This window comes from Oncorhynchus gorbuscha, unplaced genomic scaffold (assembly GCF_021184085.1).
Source record: "Oncorhynchus gorbuscha isolate QuinsamMale2020 ecotype Even-year unplaced genomic scaffold, OgorEven_v1.0 Un_scaffold_648, whole genome shotgun sequence".
Classification (NCBI taxonomy): Eukaryota; Metazoa; Chordata; class Actinopteri; order Salmoniformes; family Salmonidae; genus Oncorhynchus; species Oncorhynchus gorbuscha.
In genome coordinates, this window is record NW_025745753.1 from 327563 (window position 1) to 345474 (window position 17912).

Genomic DNA, 17912 nt, shown 5'->3' on the forward strand with positions numbered 1-17912 from the left:
TCGTCTGCATAGCAATGATAGGAGAGACCATGTGAGGTTATGACAGAGCCAAGTGACTTGGTGTATAGCGAGAATAGGAGAGGGCCTAGAACAGAGCCCTGGGGGACACCAGTGGTGAGAGCACGTGGTGAGGAGACAGATTCGCGCCACGCCACCTGGTAGGAGCGACCTGTCAGGTAGGACGCAATCCAAGCGTGGGCCGCGCCGGAGATGCCCAACTCGGAGAGGGTGGAGAGGAGGATCTGATGGTTCACAGTATCGAAGGCAGCCGATAGATCTAGAAGGATGAGAGCAGAGGAGAGAGAGTTAGCTTTAGCAGTGCGGAGCGCCTCCGTGATACAGAGGAGAGCAGTCTCAGTTGAATGACTAGTCTTGAAACCTGACTGATTTGGATCAAGAAGGTCATTCAGAGAGAGATAGCGGGAGAGCTGGCCAAGGACGGCACGTTCAAGAGTTTTGGAGAGAAAAGAAAGAAGGGATACTGCTCTGTAATTGTTGACATCGGAGGGATCGAGTGTAGGTTATTTCAGAAGGGGTGCAACTCTCGCTCTCTTGAAGACGGAAGGGACGTAGCCAGCGGTCAGGGATGAGTTGATGAGCGAGGTGAGGTAAGGGAGAAGGTCTCCGGAAATGGTCTGGAGAAGAGGGGAGGGGATAGGGTCAAGCGGGCAGGTTGTTGGGCGGCCGGCCGTCACAAGACGCGAGATTTCATCTGGAGAGAGAGGGGAGAAAGAGGTCAGAGCACAGGGTAGGGCAGTGTGAGCAGAACCAGCGGTGTCGTTTGACTTAGCAAACGAGGATCGGATGTCGTCGACCTTCTTTTCAAAATGGTTGACGAAGTCGTCTGCAGAGAGGGAGGAGGGGGGGGAGGGGGAGGAGGATTCAGGAGGGAGGAGAAGGTGGCAAAGAGCTTCCTAGGGTTAGAGGCAGATGCTTGGAATTTAGCGTGGTAGAAAGTGGCTTTAGCAGCAGAGACAGAGGAGGAAAATGTAGAGAGGAGGGAGTGAAAGGATGCCAGGTCCGCAGGGAGGCGAGTTTTCCTCCATTTCCGCTCGGCTGCCCGGAGCCCTGTTCTGTGAGCTCGCAATGAGTCATCGAGCCACGGAGTGGGAGGGGAGGACCGAGCCGGCCTGGAGGATAGGGGACATAGAGAGTCAAAGGATGCAGAGAGGGTGGAGAGGAGGGTCGAGGAGGCAGAATCAGGAGATAGGTTGGAGAAGGTTTGAGCGGAGGGAAGAGATGATAGGATGGAAGAGGAGAGAGTAGCGGGGGAGAGAGAGCGAAGGTTGGGACGGCGCGATACCATCCGAGTAGGGGCAGTGTGGGAGGTGTTGGATGAGAGCGAGAGGGAAAACGATACAAGGTAGTGGTCGGAGACTTGGAGGGGAGTTGCAATGAGGTTAGTGGGAGAACAGCATCTAGTAAAGATGAGGTCGAGCGTATTGCCTGCCTTGTGAGTAGGGGGGGAAGGTGAGAGGGTGAGGTCAAAAGAGGAGAGGAGTGGAAAGAAGGAGGCAGAGAGGAATGAGTCAAAGGTAGACGTGGGGAGGTTAAAGTCGTCCAGAACTGTGAGAGGTGAGCCGTCCTCAGGAAAGGAGCTTATCAAGGCATCAAGCTCATTGATGAACTCTCCGAGGGAACCTGGAGGGCGATAAATGATAAGGATGTTAAGCTTGAAAGGGCTGGTAACTGTGACAGCATGGAATTCAAAGGAGGCGATAGACAGATGGGAAAGGGGAGAAAGAGAGAATGACCACTTGGGAGAGATGAGGCAGAACAGTTGAAACTGGAGCAGCAGCACGGCCAGGTGGACTGGGGACAGCAAGGAGTCATCATGTCAGGTAGTCCTGGGGCATGGTCCTAGGGTTCAGGTCCTGCTCCGAGAGAAAGAAAGAGAGAATTAGAGAGAGCATATGTGGGGTGGCCAGTCCTCTTCTGGCTGTGCCGGGTGGAGATTATAACAGAACATGGCCAAGATGTTCAAATGTTCAAAACTCTGGCTCTGGCAGATGCTGGCTGACTGGTGGTTCTGGCAGATCCTGGCTGACTGGCGGCTCTGGGCAGATCCTGGCTGACTGGCGGCTCTGGCAGATCCTGGCTGAATGTGATTCTGGGATCCTGGCTGACTGGTGATGGCGGATCCTGGCTGACTGGCGGATCCTGGCTGACTGGCGGATCCTGGCCGACTGGCGGATCCTGGCCGACTGGCGGATCATGGCTGACTGGCGGATCCTGGCTGACTGGCGGATCCTGGCTGACTGGCAGATCCTGGCCGACTGGCGGATCCTGGCTGACTGGCGGCTCTGGGCGGATCCTGGCTGACTGGCGGCTCTGGCAGATCCTGGCTGACTGGTGATTCTGGCAGATCCTGGCTGACTGGCGGATCCTGGCTGACTGGCAGATCCTGGCCGACTGGCGGATCCTGGCCGACTGGCGGATCCTGGCTGACTGGCGGCTCTGGGCGGATCCTGGCTGACTGGCGGCTCTGGCAGATCCTGGCTGACTGGTGATTCTGGCAGATCCTGGCTGACTGGCGGATCCTGGCTGACTGGCGGATCCTGGCCGACTGGCGGATCCTGGCCGACTGGCGGATCCTGGCCGACTGGCGGATCCTGGCCAACTGGCGGATCCTGGCTGACTGGCGGATCCTAGCTGACTGGCGGATCCTGGCTGACTGGCGGATCCTGGCTGACTGGCGGATCCTGGCCGACTGGCGGATCCTGGCTGACTGGCGGCTCTGGCGGTGACGTGTATTATTTTCTAAATACTTCAAGCTCTGTCAAATTTGTTTTTGATCATTGCGCGACAGTAATTTCCAAGTCTTGCTATAGATTTTCAATCAGATTCAAATCCACACTGTAAATAGACTACTCGAACATTCACTGTCTTCTTGGTGCGAGACTCTAATCGCTTATAAGAAATCTCACTTGTGTCCAAGAACGCCAAGGTAACCTGTCTAAATGACTATGAATTCACTGCTCGACTGAAGGACCTTACAGAAAATAATGTCTAATTTTCTCAAGTTGGGCCTCTGATGCTAGTATCTACTTCACAGCAGGGCTGTTTAAAAATAAAAACAAAAAGCAGGGCTGTTTAAAAATAAAAACAAAAAGCAGGGCTATTTAAACATTTGAAATAATCCAAGGGGAGTGAATATATATGATAGTCACTGACTAGATTGACTTTATGGTAAATACATTTGAGACATAATTTTGCAAACCCCAATCTTCCTCATCCTAAAACATGATGCTGCATTTGGATTGTTCTGAAATAATAATAATTATTCCTTTGTACACCAAAGTACCAAATAATACTAAAATAATTCCATGACTTGAATGAATTGCTTCATGAGGTGTCTTGTCTGTGTAGAACATAAACAAACCAGGATCTCTCTGCTCCCTACAGGAAGTTAGTCTATGTGTTGAGCTACCAAACCAGGATCTCTCTGCTCCCTACAGGAAGTTAGTCTACGTGTTGAGCTACGTCGATGAGCTGGAGGAGAACGTATCATATTGTTGAAACAGAGCAATATAGAAGAGGGTCGATGAGCCGGAGGAGCATGTAGTATCATATCGTTGAAACAGAGCAATGCAGAGAGAGAGGAGGATCCCTCGTCATCTATTGATACATCCAGGAATGCTGTCATTCCCTGTTCCATCCACCGGACCTGCTGGCAGTCTCTCCTCGCGCTAGAATCATTGCTAAATCAAGCACTGGCAAGCTGCTATACTGGCTACTGGCTATAACGAATTCAATCCAGCTTCAGCAAGCATCATGCAGCCCCAAGGTGAGCGCTCCACAAATTACGTTTTATGGATACTGGGCACAAACTGGTTGAAGCAATGTAGTTTCAAAGATTTAGTCAATATATTGTGACTTGGAATCTTCATGGAAAATCAATTGATTTGGAAAAAAGATTTAAATGGTGAAATTTCAACAGCAGGATAATGTCATCATTGTAACAAATATGATAAATAATATAATATGGACAAACCTTAAAATAAGTTACATTTGTACCTTTGAAACAATGTCAGATCTTCAATGTTATATCCACTATAAAAATACACCAACTATAGGCTAGGCAGCAACTCTTACGGGATAATTGATCTATTATAGAGAGATCTATAGAGAATAGCGTACTGGAGAGTTGATCTATTATAGAGAGATCTATAGAGAATAACGTACTGGAGAGTTGATCTATTATAGAGAGATCTATAGAGAATAATGTACTGTTTGTAATGTTTGCTCTGTCACACGTCTCAGAACATGGTCATCAATATCATAGATTCGTTTGCTGATAATACAAAATATGACATTGTTTTAATAGTATCATTATTATGACTATACCATAGACACAAAAGTATGTCAACACCCCTTCAAATTAGTGGATTCGGCTTTTTCAGTAAGCTATTTCAGTAGTGGAGGGATTGACTTCATCACTACTTATATTTATGAGAGGTATTGACATGTTGAATGCACCGAGCTGTCTTTTTAAACTATTGGTACATAGCTCTGTCACCCATGCGTACCCGACAAGACATGCCACAAGAGGTCTCTTCACAGTCCCCAAGTCCAGAACAGACTATGGGAGGCACACAGTAGTACATAGAGCCATGAGTATATGGAACTCTATTCCACATCAAGTAACTGATGCAGCAGTAAAATTAGATTTTAAAAAACACCTTATGGAACACTGGGGACTGAAGCAACACAAACATTGGCACAGACACATGCACGCACACACACACACACACACACACACACACACACACACACACACACACACACACACACACACACACACACACACACACACACACACACACACACACACACACACACACACACACACACACACACACACACACACACACACACACACACACACTATACATTCACATAAATTTAGTACTGTAGATATGTGGTAGTGGTGGAGTAGGGGCCTGAGGGCACACAGTGTGTTGGGAAATCTGTGAATGTATTGTAATGTTTTTCAAATGGTATAAACTGCCTTAATTTTGCTGGACCCCAGGAAGAGTAGCTTCTGCTTTGGCAGGAAACTAATGGGGATCCATAATAAATACAAATACAAAACATTGGCAGTAGAATGAATGGCCTTACTGGAGAGCTCAGTGTCTTTCAATGTGGCACTGTCATGGGATGTTTCCAATTTCTGTCCTGCGAGAGCTGACCTGGTCAACTGGAAGTACTATGATTGTGAAGTGCAAAAGTCTAGGAGCAACCACCACTCAGCCGCGAAGTGGTAGGCCACACAAGCTTACAGAACATGATCACCGAGTGCTGAAGCGTGTAGAGCGTAAAAGTCGTCTGTCCTCAGTTGCAACACTCACTACTGAATACCAAACTGCCTCTGAAAGCAACATCAGGACAAGAACTGTTCAGTGAGAGCTTCATGAAATGCAGCCGCACACAAACCTAATATCACCAGGCGCAATGCCAAGCGTCTGCTGGAGTGGTGTAAAGCTCGCCACCATTGGACAATGGAGCAGTGGAAACGTGTTCCCTGGAGGGATGAATCACGCTGTTCTGGGGCTGTTTTTCATGGTTCAGGCTCAGCCCCTTAGTTCCATTGAAGGGAAATCTTAATGCTACAGCATACACTTACATTCTAGACGATTCTGTGCTTCCAAATTTAGGGAAGGCCCTTTCCCTAAGAGTTTCAGCATGACAATGCCCCTGCTCACAAAACAGGGTCTATCCAGAAATGGTTTGTCGAGATTGGTGTGGAAGAACTTGACTGGCCTGCACTGAGACCTGACCTCAACCCCATCAAACACCTTTGGGATGAATTGGAACGCCGACTGCGAGCCAGGCCTAATCGCCCAACATCGGTGCCTGACCTCACTAATGCTCTTGTCGCTGAATGAAAGCAAGTCCCCAACATTTATTGGAAAAGCCTTCCCAGAAGACAGCATGGGGGTGGCAGGTAGCCTAGTGGTTAGAGTGTTGGACTAGTAACCGAAAGGTTGCAAGTTCAAATCCCTGAGCTGCCAAGGTAAAAATCTGTTGTTCTGCCCCTGAACAAGGCGGTTAACCCACTGTTCCTAGGCCATCATTAAAAATAAGTATTTGCTCTAAATTGGCTTGCCTAGTTAAATAAAGGTTAGAAAGAGTGGAGGATGTAGCAGCAAAGGGGGGACCAACTCCATATTAATGCTCATGATTTTGGAATGAGATGTTCAAGAGTAGATGTCCACATACCTTTGGTCATGTGGTGACGCAACTTGGATGTTTCCCTCAAGCTCAACCTCTACAAAATGGAGCTGTTCTTCCTCCCAGGGAAGGCCTGCTCACTCTAATACCTCTCCTTAATGATTAACAACTCCACAGTATCCTCCTCTCAGATTGCAAAGAATCATGACCCTGGACAACAACTTGTCGTTCTCTGCAAACATCAAAGCAGTGACTCGCTCCTGCAGGTTCATTCTCTACAACATTCGTAGAGCACAACCTTTCCTCACAGTAAGCGTTGCAGGTCGTCTACCTTCTAGACTACTGCAGCTCTCTGTTGGCTGGGCTCCCCTCTTGTCCTCTACCTTCTAGACTACTGCAACTCTCTGTTGGCTGGGCTCCCCTCTTGTCCTCTACCTTCTAGACTACTGCAACTCTCTGTTGGCTGGGCTCCCCTCTTGTCCTCTACCTTCTAGACTACTGCAACTCTCTGTTGGCTGGGCTCCCCTCTTGTCCTCTACCTTCTAGACTACTGCAACTCTCTGTTGGCTGGGCTCCCTCTTGTCCTCTACCTTCTAGACTACTGCAACTCTCTGTTGGCTGGGCTCCCCTCTTGTCCTCTACCTTCTAGACTACTGCAACTCTCTGTTGGCTGGGCTCCCCTCTTGTCCTCTACCTTCTAGACTACTGCAACTCTCTGTTGGCTGGGCTCCCCTCTTGTCCTCTACCTTCTAGACTACTGCAACTATCTGTTGGCTGGGCTCCCCTCTTGTCCTCTACCTTCTAGACTACTGCAACTCTCTGTTGGCTGGCCTCCCCTCTTGTCCTCTACCTTCTAGACTACTGCAACTCTCTGTTGGCTGGGCTCCCTCTTGTCCTCTACCTTCTAGACTACTGCAACTCTCTGTTGGCTGGGCTCCCCTCTTGTCCTCTACCTTCTAGACTACTGCAACTCTCTGTTGGCTGGGCACCCTCTTGTCCTCTACCTTCTAGACTACTGCAACTATCTGTTGGCTGGGCTCCCCTCTTGTCCTCTACCTTCTAGACTACTGCAACTCTCTGTTGGCTGGGCTCCCTCTTGTCCTCTACCTTCTAGACTACTGCAACTCTCTGTTGGCTGGGCTCCCCTCTTGTCCTCTACCTTCTAGACTACTGCAACTCTCTGTTGGCTGGGCTCCCTCTTGTCCTCTACCTTCTTGACTACTGCAACTCTCTGTTGGCTGGGCTCCCTCTTGTCCTCTACCTTCTAGACTACTGCAACTCTCTGTTGGCTGGGCTCCCTCTTGTCCTCTACCTTCTAGACTACTGCAACTCTCTGTTGGCTGGGCTCCCTCTTGTCCTCTACCTTCTAGACTACTGCAGCTCTCTGTTGGCTGGGCTCCCTCTTGTCCTCTACCTTCTAGACTACTGCAGCTCTCTGTTGGCTGGGCTCCCTCTTGTCCTCTACCTTCTAGACTACTGCAACTCTCTGTTGGCTGGGCTCCCCTCTTGTCCTCTACCTTCTAGACTACTGCAACTCTCTGTTGGCTGGGCTCCCTCTTGTCCTCTACCTTCTAGACTACTGCAACTCTCTGTTGGCTGGGCTCCCTCTTGTCCTCTACCTTCTAGACTACTGCAACTCTCTGTTGGCTGGGCTCCCTCTTGTCCTCTACCTTCTAGACTACTGCAACTCTCTGTTGGCTGGGCTCCCTCTTGTCCTCTACCTTCTAGACTACTGCAGCTCTCTGTTGGCTGGGCTCCCTCTTGTCCTCTACCTTCTAGACTACTGCAGCTCTCTGTTGGCTGGGCTCCCTCTTGTCCTCTACCTTCTAGACTACTGCAACTCTCTGTTGGCTGGGCTCCCTCTTGTCCTCTACCTTCTAGACTACTGCAACTCTCTGTTGGCTGGGCTCCCCTCTTGTCCTCTACCTTCTAGACTACTGCAGCTCTCTGTTGGCTGGGCTCCCCTCTTGTCCTCTACCTTCTAGACTACTGCAGCTCTCTGTTGGCTGGTCTCCCTGTTTGTTCCATCAAACCTCTGCAACTTATCCAAACCTCAGAAGCCTGCCTTGTGTTCAACCTTCCAAAGTTCTCCCGTCTCACACCGCTCCTCTGCACACTCCATTAGCTTCCAGTCTTCAGGACCCTGGTACAACACCCTAACCCAAGTAATCTATCCTGACACCTATGGTCTCTTGGCCCTCCCAACCCTACGGAAGGGCACCTCCCGCTCAACCCAGTCCAAGCTCTTCTTTGTCCTGGCACCCCAATGGTGTAACAAGCTTCCCAATAAAGTCTAAAGAATAGCGGAGTTCTTGTCTGCCAATCTTCTGAAAATGTCTGAAACTCTACCTCTTTGAAATGTATCTTAAATAACTACCACAGAGTAAAGAAGGGTATTTCTCTCTTCCTACAAGCACTGACTGATAAAGACTTTGTTGAGTGAAAATGTACTTTCCATGATTGTGATATGTTGCTGTTCACTTGCGTTCTGAATATTAATGCACAAATAAGAGAGTCTGTTAAATGACTCAAATATCAAATGGAACAATGATCAGTCATGAACATAGTCATTTCCTAACATGCTATTATCTCTGCTATGCAATAATAACTGTACAACCATCACTAACAGAGGACTTATTAAGGCCAGGATTCACTCAGATCAGCGGTAACCGCTGATAGACGAAAAAAAAACAATAGCTTATCATTGCCTTCTGTTTAGGCGATGTCAGCGGTGTAACTACTCTTTGTCAAGAAACCAAACCTGACCTACAGTTGAAGTCGGAAGTTCTCATACATTTTACGATTTTACATACACTTAGGTTGGAGTCATTAAAACTCTTTTTTCAACCACTCCACAAATTTCTTGTTAAACAAACTATAGTTTTTGGAAGTCGGTTAGCACATCTATTTTGTGCATGACACAAGTCATTTTTCCAACAATTGTTTACAGACAGATTATTTCACTTAAAATTCACTGTTGACTGTGCCTTTAAACAGCTTGTTTAAAATTCCAGAAAATTATGTCATGGCTTGAGAAGCTTCTGATAGGCTAATTGACATAATTTGAGTCAATTGGAGGTGTACCTGTGTATGTATTTCAAGGCCTACCTTCAAACGCAGTGCCTATTTGCTTGACATCATGGGGAAATGAAAAGAAATCAGCCAAGACATCAGAAATAGATTTGTAGACTTCCACAAGTCTGGTTCATCATTGGGAGCAATTTCAGAATGCCTGAAGGTACCACGTTCATCTGTACAAACAATAGTACGTAAGTATAAACACCATGGGACCACGCAGCCGTTATACCGCTCAGGAAGGAGACTTGTTCTGTTTCCTAGAGATGAACGTACTTTGGTGCGAAAAGTGCAAATCAATTCCAGAACAACAGCAAAGGACCTTGTGAAAATGCTGGAGGAAACAGTTACAAAAGTATCTATATCCACAGTAAGGCGATTAAGTCTATGTCTGGTAACAGTAATGTTAATGAATTACCGTCATGTGTTTTGAAGGACTCTGTTGCTGTATATGACAAAACTGAAATGCTTAATTGTTTCAATGAGCACTTTGTATCATCTGGTAGACTGTTTGATTCAGTGTCCTCTGTCTCTGTCCAACCCTGTGTGGATGAACCAGTGTCCTCTGTCTCTGTCCAACCCTGTGTGGACGAACCAGTGAGAGCTGGTCAAACTTTGAGCTTTTTGCCATTCTCAGTGCAGGTGGTACATAAAGCCCTGAAATCCTTAGATCAGAGAAAGCCTGCAGGTCCTGATCATTCTCAGTGCAGGTGGTACATAAAGCCCTGAAATCCTTAGATCAGAGAAAGCCTGCAGGTCCTGATCATTCTCAGTGCAGGTGGTACATAAAGCCCTGAAATCCTTAGATCAGAGAAAGCCTGCAGGTCCTGATCTTTTGGATCCCTGCTTTTTAAATCTGGCAGCTGATTTCATAGCTGAACTACTTACATCTCTGTTCAATCTAACCCTGGAATGTAATGACATTCCAAAGATCTGGAAATCAGCATTTGCCCTACCACTTTTAAAAGGGGGAGATAACCCTAACCATCCTAGACACCTACACTATCAGTAGAGTTACCGAGATACCGACACCATCACTAGAGTTACCAAGACAATTACACTAACACCTGAGTTACAATCATAGACATTTACAAACATTAGAGTTACCATCCTAGACACCTACACTGTCAGTAGAGTTACCATCCTAGACACCTACACTGTCACTAGAGTTACCAAGACACCTACACTATCACTATAGTTACCATCCTAGACACCTACACTGTCAGTAGAGTTACCATCCTAGACACCTACACTGTCAGTAGAGTTACCATCCTAGACACCTACACTGTCAGTAGAGTTACCATCCTAGACACCTACACTGTCATTAGAGTTACCATCCTAGACACCAACACTATCACTAGTTACCTAGACACCTACACTATCACTATAGTTACCATCCTAGACACCTACACTATCACTATAGTTACCATCCTAGACGCCTACACTATCACTACAGTTACCATCCTAGACACCTACACTGTCAGTAGAGTTACCATCCTAGACACCTACACTATCACTATAGTTACCATCCTAGTCACCTACACTATCACTATAGTTACCATCCTAGTCACCTACACTATCATTATAGTTACCATCCTAGTCACCTACACTATCACTACAGTTACCATCCTAGACATCTACACTGTCAGTAGAGTTACCATCCTAGTCACCTACACTATCATTATAGTTACCATCCTAGACACCTACACTATCACTACAGTTACCATCCTAGACATCTACACTATCAGTAGAGTTACCATCCTAGACACCTACACTATCACTATAGTTACCATCCTAGACATCTACACTATCACTATAGTTACCATCCTAGACACCTACACTGTCAGTAGAGTTACCATCCTAGACACCTACACTATCACTATAGTTACCATCCTAGACACCTACACTGTCAGTAGAGTTACCATCCTAGACATCTACACTATCACTATAGTTACCATCCTAGACATCTACACTATCATTATAGATACCATCCTAGACACCTACACTGTCAGTAGAGTTACCATCCTAGACATCTACACTATCATTATAGATACCATCCTAGACATCTACACTATCACTATAGTTACCATCCTAGACACCTACACTGTCAGTAGAGTTACCATCCTAGACATCTACACTATCACTATAGTTACCATCCTAGACATCTACACTATCACTATAGATACCATCCTAGACATCTACACTGTCATTAGAGTTACCATCCTAGTCACCTACACTATCACTATAGTTACCATCCTAGACATCTACACTGTCATAGAGTTACCATCCTAGACATCTACACTATCACTATAGTTACCATCCTAGACATCTACACTATCACTATAGTTACCATCCTAGACACCTACACTGTCAGTAGAGTTACCATCCTAGACACCTACACTATCACTATAGTTACCATCCTAGACATCTACACTATCATTATAGTTACCATCCTAGACACCTACACTATCAGTAGAGTTACCATCCTAGACACCTACACTATCATTATAGATACCATCCTAGACACCTACACTATCATTATAGTTACCATCCTAGACATTACACTATCACTAGTTACCTAGACACCTACACTATCACTATAGTTACCATCCTAGACACCTACACTATCACTATCATTATAGTTACCATCCTAGACGCCTACACTATCACTACAGTTACCATCCTAGACACCTACACTATCAGTATAGTTACCATCCTAGACACCTACACTATCACTATAGTTACCATCCTAGTCACCTACACTATCACTATAGTTACCATCCTAGACACCTACACTATCATTATAGTTACCATCCTAGACATCACCTACACTATCACTACAGTTACCATCCTAGACATCTACACTGTCAGTAGAGTTACCATCCTAGTCACCTACACTATCATTATAGTTACCATCCTAGACATCTACACTATCACTATAGTTACCATCCTAGACATCTACACTATCATTATAGTTACCATCCTAGACATCTACACTATCACTATAGTTACCATCCTAGACATCTACACTATCACTATAGTTACCATCCTAGACATCTACACTATCATTATAGATACCATCCTAGACATCTACACTGTCAGTAGAGTTACCATCCTAGACACCTACACTATCACTATAGTTACCATCCTAGACACCTACACTATCACTATAGTTACCATCCTAGTCATCTACACTATCACTATAGTTACCATCCTAGACATCTACACTATCATTATAGATACCATCCTAGACACCTACACTGTCAGTAGAGTTACCATCCTAGACACCTACACTATCACTATAGTTACCATCCTAGACATCTACACTATCATTATAGATACCATCCTAGACATCTACACTATCACTATAGTTACCATCCTAGACATCTACACTATCACTATAGTTACCATCCTAGACATCTACACTATCATTATAGTTACCATCCTAGACATCTACACTATCATTATAGATACCATCCTAGACATCTACACTATCATTATAGAGTTACCATCCTAGACACCTACACTATCAGTATAGTTACCATCCTAGACATCTACACTATCACTATAGTTACCATCCTAGACATCTACACTATCACTATAGTTACCATCCTAGACACCTACACTGTCATTATAGTTACCATCCTAGACACCTACACTATCACTATAGTTACCATCCTAGACACCTACACTATCATTATAGTTACCATCCTAGACATCTACACTATCAGTAGAGTTACCATAGTCACCTACCTATCACTACAGTTACCATCCTAGACATCTACACTTATAGAGTTACCATCCTAGACACCTACACTATCACTATAGTTACCATCCTAGACACCTACACTATCACTATCCAGTTACCATCTAGACACCTACACTGTCACTAGAGTTACCATCCTAGACACCTACACTATCACTATAGTTACCATCCTAGACACCTACACTGTCAGTAGAGTTACCATCCTAGACATACACTGTCATAGAGTTACCATCCTAGACACCTACACTGTCAGTAGAGTTACCATCCTAGACACCTACACTGTCATTAGAGTTACCATCCTAGACACCAACACTATCACTAGTTACCCTAGACACCTACACTATCACTATAGTTACCATCCTAGACACCTACACTATCACTATAGTTACCATCCTAGACGCCTACACTATCACTACAGTTACCATCCTAGACACCTACACTGTCAGTAGAGTTACCATCCTAGACACCTACACTATCACTATAGTTACCATCCTAGTCACCTACACTATCACTATAGTTACCATCCTAGTCACCTACACTATCATTATAGTTACCATCCTAGACACCTACACTATCACTATAGTTACCATCCTAGACATCTACACTATCAGTATAGTTACCATCCTAGACACCTACACTATCATTATAGTTACCATCCTAGACACCTACACTATCACTACAGTTACCATCCTAGACATCTACACTGTCAGTAGAGTTACCATCCTAGACACCTACACTATCACTATAGTTACCATCCTAGACACCTACACTATCACTATAGTTACCATCCTAGACACCTACACTGTCAGTAGAGTTACCATCCTAGACACCTACACTATCACTATAGTTACCATCCTAGACACCTACACTGTCATTATAGTTACCATCCTAGACACCTACACTATCATTATAGTTACCATCCTAGACATCTACACTATCACTATAGTTACCATCCTAGACACCTACACTATCACTATAGTTACCATCCTAGACATCTACACTATCATTATAGATACCATCCTAGACACCTACACTATCACTACAGTTACCATCCTAGACACCTACACTTCATAGAGTTACCATCCTAGACACCTACACTATCACTATAGTTACCATCCTAGACATCTACACTATCACTATAGTTACCATCCTAGACATCTACACTATCACTATAGTTACCATCCTAGACACCTACACTATCACTACAGTTACCATCCTAGACATCTACACTATCAGTAGAGTTACCCAGTCACCTACACTATCCTACAGTTACCATCCTAGACATCTACACTGTCAGTAGAGTTACCATCCTAGACACCTACACTATCACTATAGTTACCATCCTAGACACCTACACTATCACTATAGTTACCATCCTAGACACCTACACTGTCATTATAGTTACCATCCTAGACACCTACACTATCACTATAGTTACCATCCTAGACACCTACACTATCAGTATAGTTACCATCCTAGACACCTACACTATCACTATAGTTACCATCCTAGACACCTACACTATCACTATAGTTACCATCCTAGACACCTACACTATCATTATAGTTACCATCCTAGACACCTACACTATCACTATAGTTACCATCCTAGACATCTACACTGTCAGTAGAGTTACCATCCTAGACACCTACACTATCATTATAGTTACCATCCTAGACACCTACACTATCACTATAGTTACCATCCTAGACATCTACACTGTCAGTAGAGTTACCACCATCCTAGAGTTACATCCTACACTATCATCTATAGTTACCATCCTAGACACCTACACTATCACTACAGTTACCATCCTAGACACCTACACTGTCAGTAGAGTTACCATCCTAGACACCTACACTATCACTACAGTTACCATCCTAGACACCTACACTGTCAGTAGAGTTACCATCCTAGACACCTACACTATCACTATAGTTACCATCCTAGACACCTACACTATCACTATAGTTACCATCCTAGACACCTACACTATCACTATAGTTACCATCCTAGACACCTACACTATCACTATAGTTACCATCCTAGACACCTACACTATCACTATAGTTACCATCCTAGACATCTACACTCAGTAGAGTTACCATCCTAGACACCTACACATCCTAGTTACCATCCTAGACACCTACACTATCACTATAGTTACCATCCTAGACACCTACACTGTCAGTAGAGTTACCATCCTAGACACCTACACTATCACTATAGTTACCATCCTAGACACCTACACTGTCAGTAGAGTTACCATCCTAGACACCTACACTATCACTATAGTTACCATCCTAGACACCTACACTATCACTATAGTTACCATCCTAGACACCTACACTATCACTATAGTTACCATCCTAGACACCTACACTATCACTATAGTTACCATCCTAGTCACCTACACTATCATTATAGATACCATCCTAGACATCTACACTGTCAGTAGAGTTACCATCCTAGACACCTACACTATCACTATAGTTACCATCCTAGTCACCTACACTATCATTATAGATACCATCCTAGACCTACACATCCTAGTTACCACCTACACTATCACTAGAGTTACCATCCTAGACATCCTAGACACACTGTCAGTAGAGTTACCATCCTAGACACCTACACTATCACTATAGTTACCATCCTAGACATCTACACTATCACTATAGTTACCATCCTAGACACCTACACTATCACTATAGTTACCATCCTAGTCACCTACACTATCACTATAGTTACCATCCTAGACACCTACACTATCACTATAGTTACCATCCTAGACACCTACACTATCACTATAGTTACCATCCTAGACACCTACACTGTCAGTAGAGTTACCATCCTAGACACCTACACTGTCAGTAGAGTTACCATCCTAGACACCTACACTATCATTATAGATACCATCCTAGACATCTACACTGTCAGTAGAGTTACCATCCTAGACACCTACACTATCACTATAGTTACCATCCTAGACACCTACACTATCACTACAGTTACCATCCTAGACACCTACACTATCATTATAGATACCATCCTAGACACCTACACTATCACTACAGTTACCATCCTAGACACCTACACTATCACTATAGTTACCATCCTAGACACCTACACTATCACTATAGTTACCATCCTAGACACCTACACTATCACTATAGTTACCATCCTAGACACCTACACTATCACTATAGTTACCATCCTAGACACCTACACTATCACTATAGTTACCATCCTAGACACCTACACTATCACTATAGTTACCATCCTAGACACCTACACTATCACTATAGTTACCATCCTAGTCACCTACACTATCATTATAGATACCATCCTAGACACCTACACATCCTAGAGTTACCATCCTAGACACCTACACTATCACTATAGTTACCATCCTAGACACCTACACTATCACTATAGTTACCATCCTAGACACCTACACTATCACTATAGTTACCATCCTAGACACCTACACTATCACTATAGTTACCATCCTAGACACCTACACTATCACTATAGATACCATCCTAGACACCTACACTATCATTATAGATACCATCCTAGACACCTACACTATCACTATAGTTACCATCCTAGACACCTACACTATCACTATAGTTACCATCCTAGTCACCTACACATCCTATAGTTACCATCCTAGTCACCTACACTATCATTATAGATACCATCCTAGACATCTACACTGTCAGTAGAGTTACCATCCTAGACACCTACACTATCACTATAGTTACCATCCTAGTCACCTACACTATCACTACAGTTACCATCCTAGTCACCTACACTATCACTATAGTTACCATCCTAGTCACCTACACTATCATTATAGATACCATCCTAGACATCTACACTGTCAGTAGAGTTACCATCCTAGACACCTACACTATCACTACAGTTACCATCCTAGTCACCTACACTGTCAGTAGAGTTACCATCCTAGTCACCTACACTATCACTACAGTTACCATCCTAGTCACCTACACTATCACTATAGTTACCATCCTAGTCACCTACACTATCATTATAGTTACCATCCTAGACATCTACACTGTCAGTAGAGTTACCCAGACAAGTACACTGTCAGTATCTTGCTTGTCTGCCATTCAGCCAGACTGTTTTATAAAATAACATGTTTTGTAGCTCTCTATGGTTCTGTGTGCCTGCGAGCTTGAGTCAGCGGTTCAGTGCGTGGGTGTGAGGAAGTCGGGGTTGCGTGGGTCCAGACAGAGACTCAACAGCGAGTCAATGTTCAAAGCCTGTTGGGACAAATTGGGAAGAGAGATATGTGGGCTCCCAGAGAGAGAGAGAGAGAGAGAGAGAGAGAGAGAGAGAGAGAGAGAGAGAGAGAGAGAGAGAGAGAGAGAGAGAGAGAGAGAGAGAGAGAGAGAGAGAGAGAGAGAGAGAGAGAGAGAGAGAGAGAGAGAGAGAGAGAGAGAGAGAGAGAGAGAGAGAGAGAGAGAGAGAGAGAGAGAGAGAGAGAGAGAGAGAGAGAGAGAGAGAGAGAGAGAGAGAGAGAGAGAGAGAGAGAGAGAGAGAGAGAGAGAGAGAGAGAGAGAGAGAGAGAGGAGAGAGAGAGAGAGAGAGAGAGAGAGAGAGAGAGAGAGAGAGAGAGAGAGAGAGAGAGAGAGAGAGAGAGAGAGAGACAGAGAGACAGAGAGACAGAGAGACAGAGAGACAGAGAGACAGAGAGACAGAGAGACAGAGAGACAGAGAGACAGAGAGACAGAGAGACAGAGAGACAGAGAGCTCTTTGTGCAGGCCGGGGTAGTGTGGAATAACTACAGACAGCCAGGTCTCTTAGTGCAGGCCGGGGTAGGGCAGTTGAAATTTAGAGCTGACAGGCAGATTTTAGAACGATTAA

At 44.8% G+C, this 17912-nt stretch overlaps 1 protein-coding gene across 1 annotated transcript in view; it reads left to right on the plus strand.

The window, feature by feature from the left end:
• Window positions 1-3488: 3488 nt before the first annotated feature.
• The window catches only part of LOC124019686 (melanocortin receptor 5-like), a 29831-nt gene continuing 15407 nt past the window's right edge, over window positions 3489-17912 (plus strand). Inside the window, exon 1 of the mRNA XM_046335096.1 lies at window positions 3489-3787. The gene's annotated coding sequence lies outside the window, so the exon portion shown is untranslated. The remainder of the gene's footprint in view (window positions 3788-17912) is intronic.